Here is an 11,733-nt window from a genome sequence, read left to right as displayed (position 1 = left end):
CTGTGTCAACAATTTTTTTTTTAAGTTGAACATACTTAGTGGATTAAGTCAATAAAACAACTGAGTCAAAGCAAAAAGATAACTAAAAAAATATAAGTTGAGTGAACTAATTTTTTTTTACAGTGTAAACTAAAGTGTTTTGTTATAAAGGCTGCAATTCCAATCCAGAAGAGGATTGATTGTGATAGTTAATGACAGTGAAGATGTGCATCAAACAGTATATGTTACGTATTTTATTTTACTGTCACTAAAAATTCAGTTGATAACAGCCAGGGCCTGATTCCATGCATAACTTTATTACAGTATAAACAGCATTACAGTATATACAGTGCTATATAAATGTGACATTACTTGCTTTATAGCTGAAACGTACTTTTAATAATTGATGAACTTTTGCAACATTAACACTATTTAATTGCAGTGAAGCTGCTTTGAAGCAAACTGTATTGTTTTATATGACTTACTATTTAAATAAATGTGATTTGGCAGTATGATCGCTTATGGCAAATCATCCACACACCGAGACTCATGTCCTCTCCTCATACTCGTATTATTATTATTATACCCCCTTTTCAACATTACCAATGATCTGGGCCTCTGATTATTAGAAACATCATATTGCCTTACTTTGGTCAGTCTAATCCAATGTTTACAGAACATGAGGATCTAGGCAACATTCACTCATCTGCTGTCATTCACTGATCCAAGAACTGCAGTTGGCTGCAGCTTGCCAAGGCTTCAGAGACATTCAGCCTATGAAGTTTTCACTGCTAAATCAAATGTAGTTTAAATCAAATATTATACATATTTTTCAAAGATAAAAAAAAAAATAAAAACTGAATGCAATAATTGTGACAGTAATAATTTAGATGAATGGATGATCAGCTACAAAACATTACCATATTGAATTGACAAAATGCAGAACTTGAAAAAACAACAAAAAAAGTTTGTAGCTATGCAGGGGCAGATGGTGGCAATGGATGGCACAGAGCCCCAACTGAAATCAGGTTGGCCACTCCCTACAGGATGTCTTGCAATTTACTTGTATTTGTGGCAGTCGGTTTCTAACTGTTTCTGCTGAAATTCACGATTTAAAGAACTTCTGAGAGTGCTCAAACGGTAGCAGTCAAAGCATTTGCTGATAAACTCTACACACTGCTTATAAACATGTTTAATGAATCCTAACAATCTAGCATACTCCCTCAAACTATAAGACAGACCACCATCTCACTAATATTGAAGAAAGGCAAGGATCCGCGTGTCTGTAGTAACTATCGCCCTATTTCTTTGTTATGTGCGGATGTTAAAATATTAGCTAAGAAGCTGGCAAGGCGTCTAGACCCTGATCAAACAGGGTTTGTCAAGGGAAGACACTCTTTCCATAACATCAGGCGTCTATTTGATGGATTGTATTTTCCTTCAACATCTACCACATCTGATTTTGATGGATGCAGAGAAGGCATTTGACTGTTTCGAGTGGCCTTATTTGTTCTTCACTTTAAAAAGATTTGGATTTGGCAGTAAATTTATTCCTGGATTAAACTTTTGTATGCTTCTCCTTTGGCTTGTGTCCACTCCAACAATGACTATTCTGACTATTTTCCTCTTGGATGTGATACTCAGCAGAGCTGCCCACTCTCCTTTTACTGTTTGCCCTAGCACTTAAGTTCAGTCAGATGATGGGCATCAAAAAGGGAGGTTCTGTGTATAAGCTATCTTTATATGCTGACGATCTTTTACTTTTTTCTCTGAACCGGACAGATCCATATTCATACCCCAAGTTTTAGTCTTATTAGAGGAATTTGGACATGTTTCAGGTTATAAACTGAACAATTCATAAGCATGAACTAATGCTGTTTGCCATTTCCTATCCTCTTTCAATACTGCCTTTTAAAGACATCATTAGATCATTTTAATTACCTGGGCATCTGCATAACCAAGAACTATTCTGAGTCATAGTCCATTTGATCGTTCATCTACTGGCATAACAATGTTTAATATATACATTTGAAATGTAACATTAGTTTCAACAGGTCACCTACTCATTTTAATTACTGCCTCAACACCAGCGTTTAAATATCCGGACTATAAAATTTTATCCTAACAATAGAAATAGCTAGAAATTGCTTTTAACTGCATTAAGAGGGACGTGGACCTGAGAATAAAACACTGCTGAGACCGCCGATTATCAGACGCAAGATTACCATGGAGGAGTCTGACTTGAAGGCCTCGGCATGTGCCTCATGATTGCTTTCATTTGCTCACTGTGTTGCCTCATCATCAGATTCATAGTCTCAGCATGTCTGTTGTTCATGTTTTCTATCATCTTTTTAAACATCCTGTCACTTTCCTTTTCTGCTTCTTTTATTCTTTTTTCCTAAAGTCCTCTATTTCTTTAGTCATCCTGTCTGCCTTCTCCTTAAAGCCCTTCTCCAACAGATCAGCCTGCTCCCTCAGTTTACTGTCCATGGCACGCTCAGCCTCCTCTCTCTGGAGCCTCAGCTCCTCATCCATCTTCTCCTTCATCTGTTTCATCCTCTCTTCATTACTCCGTCTCTCTGCTTCCATCTTCTCTTCGAGTTGCTGCTGCTTTTGTTCCTTGGCATTTTTTTCCTGAGCCAGGAGAACAGACTTCTCTCTTTCCTCTGGAAGAAGATGTTGAGGCAAATGAAATAAAGTTTAATGGAAAGTTTAAGAAAGTGTAACATTGTACCTAATTTTGCATTGTATTTCAAATCTTGACTTTTAAATTCCATGAATTGAAGGCATTGAGGCAATTCACTGATCAAATGATAAATGTACCGAGACTAATCAATCTTGAGTTGTTAATGTTAATTTTGTGCATTGTTAATCACAATTGATAACATTGGATGAAATAACAAATTAAATAATACAGTAGGCATTTGAAGTGGATCAAAAAGGTCAAAGTTGTTCTAAGAACTAAGTCGTCCTAAGAAGAAAGTTGTAGGACAACTTTGATGAAAGGTTTTGATCCACTTCAAATGTTGACTACTATAGGTAGTTTGTTTGTTTCGTAGTTGAACATTGAATCTCTTTCTCTGCAAGTTGGCAACTACCACTAGATGGTGCTATTGTTGCTTCATCCAGGATGCAATGGGTGCACACTCACCCATAATCTTTTTCTCCTTCTCAGTCAGTTTCTTGTCAGCCTGCAGAATGGCGTTAGAATCCACAGACTTCTGCTTCAGGAACTCTTCAAGTGTTTCTTCTGCCTGAGAACAACATATGTAATCTGAAAAACTGCTACTACTACTACTACAACTAATATAATTAATGATGATTGTGAAGATATGAGTGTTGCTCAATTTGGTTTTACATCACAATCGACACATTTTTGTCAAATGCAATGTTTCAGCAGATCATGAAATTCATCAGGTAGTTCTAGACATTTTTGTCCAAAGCCAAAGTCCAGCATTGATGGAGTACAAGTGTCCATGTCCCAGCCACCGGAGACTCAGTGTCTTGAATAAGGATTTTTCAATATTTGGCCAGAAGAAATCAGGATTTAAACCAGGAACCTACTTGTTTCAAGTTGATTTCTCTACCTCTAATCCACTGTTTCCCACATTATATGAACACATATTATAGGAAAACATGACAAACATCTTACATTCTGAAAACATCTGAAACCTGTGATGTTGCAGTGATTGTGTCAAATGTTGATACTCACCTTAACTCCTTTATTGGCTTGGATTTTATATTCCTTTACAATGTCTTCAAGGTCCTGGGAGAAGAGATCATAACCACCAGGTACGGCATAAAATCCTTTCTTGAGTTTTTCTGTCATTGGTGCCGAAAGTGATGACAGGAGATTCTCACATCTTTTTTTTGAAGACTCCTCGTTTTGGCACAGGTATCCATCAAAGAGTTTATTAATGTCTTCCTGCAGCATCACACAAAATATCATAGAAAACGTTAAACACCATTTAGAGGCTTCAACTATTGAAAAAATAAATGTTTTATTATACAATGTTTATTTAAAAAAAAAAATCAGCTTTTGATTCAGATTCAGAGACATTTACTCAGGCCTCATTCACCATCATTTGTAAAAATGTGTTCTTAGAGAACAAATACTATAACATAGCACTATTCTTGTTTAGCAACAAGAAGTTGGTGTGCACTGTTTAGATAGATAGATAGATAGATAGATAGATAGATAGATAGATAGATAGATAGATAGATAGATAGATAGATAGATAGATAGATTGATTGATTGATTGATTGATTGATTGATTGATTGATTGATTGATTGATTGATTGATTTTACTGGGCATCACCTCAAGACATTTCATGAATGTCCCCTCACTGTCCTTAAAGGAACGCTTCATGAAGGTTTGTGTCACCATGTTGCTGAGATGTTGGTGTTCTGAGGACACATCCTTCAGTTCCAGAGGGAAGGAGTCCTTCAGCTTCTCCATTCCACTCTGGTAAACCTCAAGCCCCTCCTTCACTGCAGCCTCATTCTCAATCATTGCCATGGCAATCACAGCATTCTCCAGAAATGGAACTTCACCACTGGAGATTGTGTCCACGTATGTCTTCACCAGCTGACCCAGAACTTCAGAGAAGGAGAAGGGTCAGACACAAGGAAATTAACTTGGAGACTGTTAATTAATAACTTGCAGTCCAGAAAGTGTACTAAAAAATGTCATAGCTGAATTGATAGCTCAATTTATGCTATTTTAGTGGGACTAATTAGCATTTGCCACCTGTTCAGTGTTATTACATCACAAAGATGGAAGGATGTTTCAATTTAGAAATTAGTCTCTAGGTATGGGGCTTAACATCAGCATTATGGTGCAATGAGCACACAACCTAACAAACAGCAGCTTAAGTATTCGAACCAAAACATGGTTCCTCTGTTGACAACAGTTTACTGCAGGGGAAATACACGTCTAGTTACTACTTCATAATAGCTGACAGCTGTGCCATATTCACTTGTGTAATTGAATATAGTAAATTAATCAAATATTTGCTTGGTGCTATATTAATGTTTATTTTGCGAATGTCACGTCACATCATTTCATATGTTCTATTGACTCACCTCTGCCTGTGACTGTGTGTCCATCCTTCAGCCTTTTCACTTCACTCCTGTCAAAGATGAACTTGCAGAAATGATCTGAGACATCCTGGAAATCTGGGGAAAGGTCAGCAGGATCCAAGCTCTCCAGACGAGACACATTCTCTGGGGTGGTTGGAAACGGGAAAGTAAAACACTTCCGGGATGGGAAATAATTTCGGATACATTCCCGTGGAAGGTTGAACTCTTTAACTGTTCTTGAAGAGCCTTTAAAAGATACGAAACACTACTTTGTCAAAGAGGTTAACAAAATACAGTGTAGCTTGTAAAGTGTAAAGTTGTAAAGTTTTCAGTATTTCTCAGGCTCAGTGATATTTCTAAAATTGTAAACATAGTAAGCAGCCAGCTGGTTATGATGGTGTAATAAAGCCCTCAGTATAATGCAAACTCTGATCTTCCAGTCAGGATTTATTTTGTGATATTGACTGGCTGTACATACTTTTCCCAATGATGGTCGGTTAATTTATAAGCTCAAATTAAATATTACCTGGTTTCAGCTTCAAGGCATATTCTAAGTATTGGTCCTTAGTCACGTATTTTCCATTGATTTTTTGTTCCAAGGTGAAGTCCCTCACAGCCCAGATGAAACTAGGGAAGAACTTCACAAACTCTGAGTCGTCTTCACCCTCATCAGATGATTTGACCTTTATATACTCAGTCAACTCTGTGACATATCTGGAGGGAGTTTAGGTTTGAAATCTTTTTATGTATTCTTTGACTCCTGGAAATCTTTGTGTGGTTGTTTGGTGGCACTGCCTCGCTCTCTGGGGTGGGCAAATTGTATAATAAGTGGCTACTGTACTTAAATTACCCAGATAGGACATACCACAACATATGCTCTGAGATACCCACTCTTACCTAAGTTCCTGTTGTTGAGGTAGGAGTTATGTGCTTCATTGTTTTAAGGGGACATGAGTTGCATTTTTTTTTTTTAAATGCTCTCTGATGTCACCTTAAAATGTTAGTAGGAATTTTACATCAAAACAGTCATAATTTTTAAATAAAAATCAATTTTCTACACCATCTTTAACTCTCCAATGTAAACACACTGTTTAAAGGAACTCTTTACAGAACTCTGGGTCTCAGTCAGCAGCTTTCAGAAGATACATCCCTCTCTGGTACATGAGGTTTGAAGCAAAATAGAGGAAATACATTTCTCTCTCATTTTCTTTCTCCCCCACCTCACCCAACTTACACTGGGAATGGGGTCTGCCTTCATGGACCTGCATGATAGGCACAAAGTATGAACTAATGTTAGGGGCGGAATCACCCAAAACAAACAAATAATAATAAAAAAAACAGGTCTTAGGTAGAGTGTGAGCTGCTCTCCCTCAATTATATTGGGTTCTTTAAGTAGGGCCTAATCTCAACTGTGGCTCCCTTGGGTTTTAGAGTCTGGGTGATGAGCGTTACTGGGCACACTGCATCACACCCTGCTCTCTTTTTCCTCCCTTTTCTGAGTACGAGTTGGGATGTAGGCTCCCCCTTGAAGGAGCGGCAACACTGAAAGTTGTAGCCTGAAGGGCTGATTACTGAGGTTTTAACACCAAAGAACCTGACAAGTAAAGGTAGTTTGCCTAGTAGCATTCCTCCTTGTTATGTTGCACTCTATAACTTAGATGAGTGAATGGAATCTTTTATGGACCCTGGAGAAGTACCTTTGCTCAATCAGGGCGTGAGCGCTCTCCCCTAGTTGCTCTAGGGTATTTAAGCAGAGCTGAGGCCCCCCTTCAGTTTCCCTAAAGGTTGAGTTGAGTTTTGATGGCAAGAGTCTTCGGCAATTATATTATACCACTCTCATATTTGCATCCCTTCTGATGAAGTTGAGGATTGCATTCTTCCCTGGAAGTAGTGGTAATATTGAAGGTCATTGTACTAGCTTTGTACCCAGCAACGTAAATATTATGCTCTGCTCTTGGGGCCTTATGAGGATGATGCCTGTCATGCAAGGGAGGGAGGAAGGTTGGAGAAAGGCCAGGACTTCCCTTGCTATAGAGTATAGATGCTTGGGTATATTCTCCAACTATTGAAGGATATTGTCTTAGGGAGTGGCACCACTATACAGTCTGTATCACATCACTTTGGATGTTCCCTTGGAGTTGACATGCTCTTACTCTGGCCAAGTAATTTGAGTCAATTTATGCTATGCCTATTATGTTTGTTCATATTCACAGCATCGAAGCAGCATCGAAGCAGTTCCACTTCGAAAGGGAACGTCTAGGTTGCAGCCCATTTTTTGTGTCCATGTGGGCGGTTCACGCACAACAGTGCATGTGTGAATGACTTGAGTGCTTGAAAACAAAGTCCACTAGATAGTGTGCATGCGCCAACGCGTCTTTCCGCACTCATGGCCAGAGGAGTATACTTTGAAAGGCTTGCGGAACCAACTATGCGTGAGACAGAGCAGAGCACGGAAAATGAAGTATACACGGGCATCTTGTTGCCATGCTTAGGGCTTGCCTGCACATCTCCTTTAGACAAAAAGAGTTGATGATGTGTATTACAGGCACCCTTTTATACTTACGGACACTCTGTGTGTGACATCACTGACTGCCATCTGCCAATGATTGATTGGCATGTGTTTACATGTGCTTTAAACACCAGTCACACTGATGGCGCCCCTCATAGTGTCAATATCAGACACAGTGTCTTGTTCCCCTTCTCAGGGAACCACTTCTCATACATAACCTAGACTTTTTCATGCTACTAAGAGAAGTGATAAAAGCTGTTTTTGGACTAATTTGGAAGTTGAGTTTTGAAACTTACATTATGTTTTTATAGTACAATGAACTTTTCAAGGAAATATCAAGGAACATTTTAAGATGAATCGCTTGTTTTACTCTTCCAGGGTTCCCGCGGGGTCTTAAAAAGTCTAAAATTCTGAACTTTAAATTTAAGGCCTTAAAAAGTCTTAAAAACGGCCAGATTTTCATCCGAGGTCTTAAATTTCATTTAGTCAGGTCTAAAAAAAATCCAACCTATTTCCAGAAACGCTACCTGCTGAAAGTTATTACAAAGTAGCAATAGCGAGTCATAGTTCTTTCTGGGGTATATTGGTGTTGGTATACGCGTTGATAAAACTACAAATCCCATGATAAATGCAATAACTTACCTGCTCGCGAGATACGTCTGCGTCTCCTCAGAGCTTGTTAAAGTTTGGCTACGTGTGGAAAATGGGAAAGGGTACTTTCAACGAGACATGGCTAGATCACAACGATTTCTGCTGTTGGTTACAAGCGGTGTGTAGTGTAGGCCTATGCGACCGTTATTTTATGGTTTCCATGGTGACGCGTCATTGCTTGTCACGTGACACACCGCAGCAGCAACAGCACTGAATGAATGATGATCTGCTTTTATGTCATTTTTCCTTTTTTATTCAGAATATTCACAAATGTGTTAGCTATGGCATGAAATATCTTATATTCCGTTTGTCAAATACATGCAAGTGTAAGTGTATTGTTGTTTAAACACCTTTATAACGATCGCGTTAGTTGAGCTGTATGCGCGATATAATTTTATGACACAAAATTTTGAAATGTAGGCTTAAATCAAACACATTTTAATTCAGATTCTGTATATATAATTAATTAATGCTTTTCAATGACTGAATTCATTGAAATAAAATTATTTTTTCAGAATTTCTTTGATTTGAATATTTTTTGGTAATGCGTCGTGTAGGTCTTAAATTTCAATCTTTATGGTCTTAAAATGTCTTAAAAAGGTCTTAAATTTTACTTACTGAAACCTGCATGAACCCTGTCTTCATTTGTAAGTTACTTTGGCAAAAATGCAGCTAAAGGAATAACTTGCCGGGGCTTCTTTAGTCTTTAGATCCTGGCTCAAATTCATTGAATGTATATAAATAGTGGTTAAATTATCAAAGAATTAGCAGTAACAATAATGGAATTTTGACTTTCATGTTTTTTTCTTCCCAAAAATAATGCTATTTTGGACATTTTCAGGGAAAACAAATTCTGTTGTACTAATCCATGAAATATTCTATACTATGGATAAAAACCTTTCATCAAAGTTGTCCTAAAACCAAAAAGCAATACCCATTCTTGTCTTAGGAGAACTTTTTTTGATGCACTTCAAATGCTGACTACTATAATAACTCCAATAATAACAGTAAGTGTATAATGTGTGAATGAAAGGATACTGCAGTTCCTCTATGGCCCTGTTGTCGATCGTCCCGCCGGCTGTTCAGCACTAGAGTGCTACTCAGAAGGACGGCCAAAGAGAAGATCTTTGTATCATGCTTTGGGTCCCCCTGAGACAGATTGGATACAATCATTTGACAAAGAATGACATTGCAAGATTGTTATCATACATAACCCCTGACAGCATAGTGGATCTGTGCACACCCTGGTGGTAAAAATGTGTCATAAACTTGTTAGTGATGTCTGGTTTGTGAGCAAATTGTTCTTTTGAACTGGCTGAACCTAAATCATACTGAATCGTTTGAAACATTTTGTGTCCTGAATCAGCACTGATACACAAGCCACTCAATCAATGAACTGGTTTCTCAAATGTGTCCAGCACCCCAACTTAAAATGAGCAATATTGTTGATGTGAAGAACTAGCAGCAATGAAACTGACTGTGTTGTCTGCGTTGTCAACTAGCATGTGTGGACATGCACCTACGTCCAAGGAAATAACTGTCTATGAGCAATAGTCTATATTTGTCATTCAAAAAGGGAACCAAAACTAGGACTGCAGATATAAAAACAGTAAACAAATGGAGGTTGGCCGCTTGCCATTTTGAATATCAATCATGCTAATCTTTTTCTTCATGGGGCACAGCGACTCATGTTATGAAAATATTCATGCACTGGAATGTTCTGCTAAGAAGGTGTAAAATTAGAAAAGCCTTTCTTTTTTTTTGAATTTCCATTTTGTTTATCAAATAGTGCTTATTTTTTTAAATGATGTAATTTTTAAATGAATTTGAAAAAAATAATATGCACACATCCAGAAACACTGGGCAGATGCTCAATCAGATAAAAGCATGTATGCTTTCTCATACTATATCATATAGGCTGTTACGTCACCTTGTCCACGTCTCCGAGTCCCTCAGTGTCCAGCAGCACCAGAGTGGTTCCTGCTTTAGTGGGGTGATCCACACACCACATCCAGATGCCCTTCGTCTTGGACTCAACAGTGCTGCCCAATGCAAACCCTAAAAGAGAGAAAGAGCTAAGAAACATGGAACACCGATCAACAAAATATTTTGTTTACCTCCTTGTCAAATTGAATAGTGCCTTATTTAGTTTGTGTTGACTTGTGTGCTTCATTTCATATTGAATAACGGAATGAGAGAAAGTCACAAACATCTGTGAAATGGTTTGAGAGTTACAGTTTTCTGACAAATTTCCACCAGGATCTGGAGTTGTTAGATTTTGACAACAACAGTGTCTTCTGACAGACTGACAACACAGATGTCATGATAACATGTTTATTAAGATCTACCACATGGTTCCACATTCAAAACAGCAATAACTGTCATTCGGTTGCTCTTTGGATGCTATCAGTGCTGTCTATGGGGGTCTAACCTGTTTGTTTCCCTGCGAGGCAATTCATCAGGTAGGACTTCCCGGTGCGGTAGAGACCCACAACGGCCACCACCACCACTGGCTGCTGGATCTGCTGCAGGATCTGTAGAGCTGACTGCTGCACACACAGCTTCCCATCTGACCCCGTGTCAATCAAGCACACTGGTTTGTCCATGATCACTGGAGAATACAGCTGTCCAACAGATACACACATTTAAAATCCTTTAAGTTACTGCAGTGTACTCGGGGTAAAAAGTTAAGATGGGTTAGGAAATATTCCAGTAATTCTACAGTAATCAATAGAGTCATTCACCAGATGAGCAGTGTTTCCTTTTTTTGTTTGGGGAAGTTTCAGTAAAAGAGTTTCTTATGTCACAACACACATAAACACGTGGATAGAGAAACAGAAAAAGCCACAGACTTATAAACACACATAAACTTTCCAATATAAACCCACATCTTTCAACACATACAGACATCCACACTCACATAATGCACACATACACACATTCACCACACATTACACAAGAAAACACTGAATGAGACACAAAAATCCTGTCAGGTTTGTTTGTGCGCAGCTACTATACCAGCCTCAATTCATAGTCCACCTTACTGGATTTAGTTGATGAACAAAGCAAGACATGGACCTAAAGTTTATCAAAACGTGACAGGGTGTAGAGATCTCACACACACACACACACACACACACACACACACACACACACACACACACACACACACACACACACACACATTATTAAATGGCTTATGGTGACTCTGCATGTGTATTAGCTTTTACTGAGCCAATAATATTTTCTATCCACTAATCCTAACCCCGCCCATAAACATCCTCATAAACCATGAATGAAGGAATGTCACTTACCTTTTTGCTTTACTTAACTTCAGTAGCTCAGTCTGAGTTTTATACAAGTTTTAGCTTCCTGTCATTCTATCTGTATATCTTAGACACTCCTTTAGGTCCACCCTCTTTAGGCTAAATGGTCTAGAGTAAGTTAGGGAATATCCCTGGTCTCTCAGTAACTCTGGATATTCCCTGTGGCTGACTTACATCCCCTTTTA

The 11,733-nt window shown here is 38.3% G+C and overlaps 1 pseudogene; it reads right to left on the bottom strand.

The window, feature by feature from the left end:
• Positions 1 to 2,200: 2,200 nt before the first annotated feature.
• On the bottom strand, positions 2,201 to 11,528 carry LOC137025098 (guanylate-binding protein 4-like; annotated as a pseudogene).
• Positions 11,529 to 11,733: the final 205 nt, after the last annotated feature.

This window comes from Chanodichthys erythropterus, chromosome 8, assembly GCF_024489055.1.
Source record: "Chanodichthys erythropterus isolate Z2021 chromosome 8, ASM2448905v1, whole genome shotgun sequence".
NCBI lineage: Eukaryota > Metazoa > Chordata > Actinopteri > Cypriniformes > Xenocyprididae > Chanodichthys > Chanodichthys erythropterus.
The sequence above is the reverse complement of the archived record's forward strand: the minus strand, read 5'-3'. Positions and strand labels throughout refer to the sequence as shown.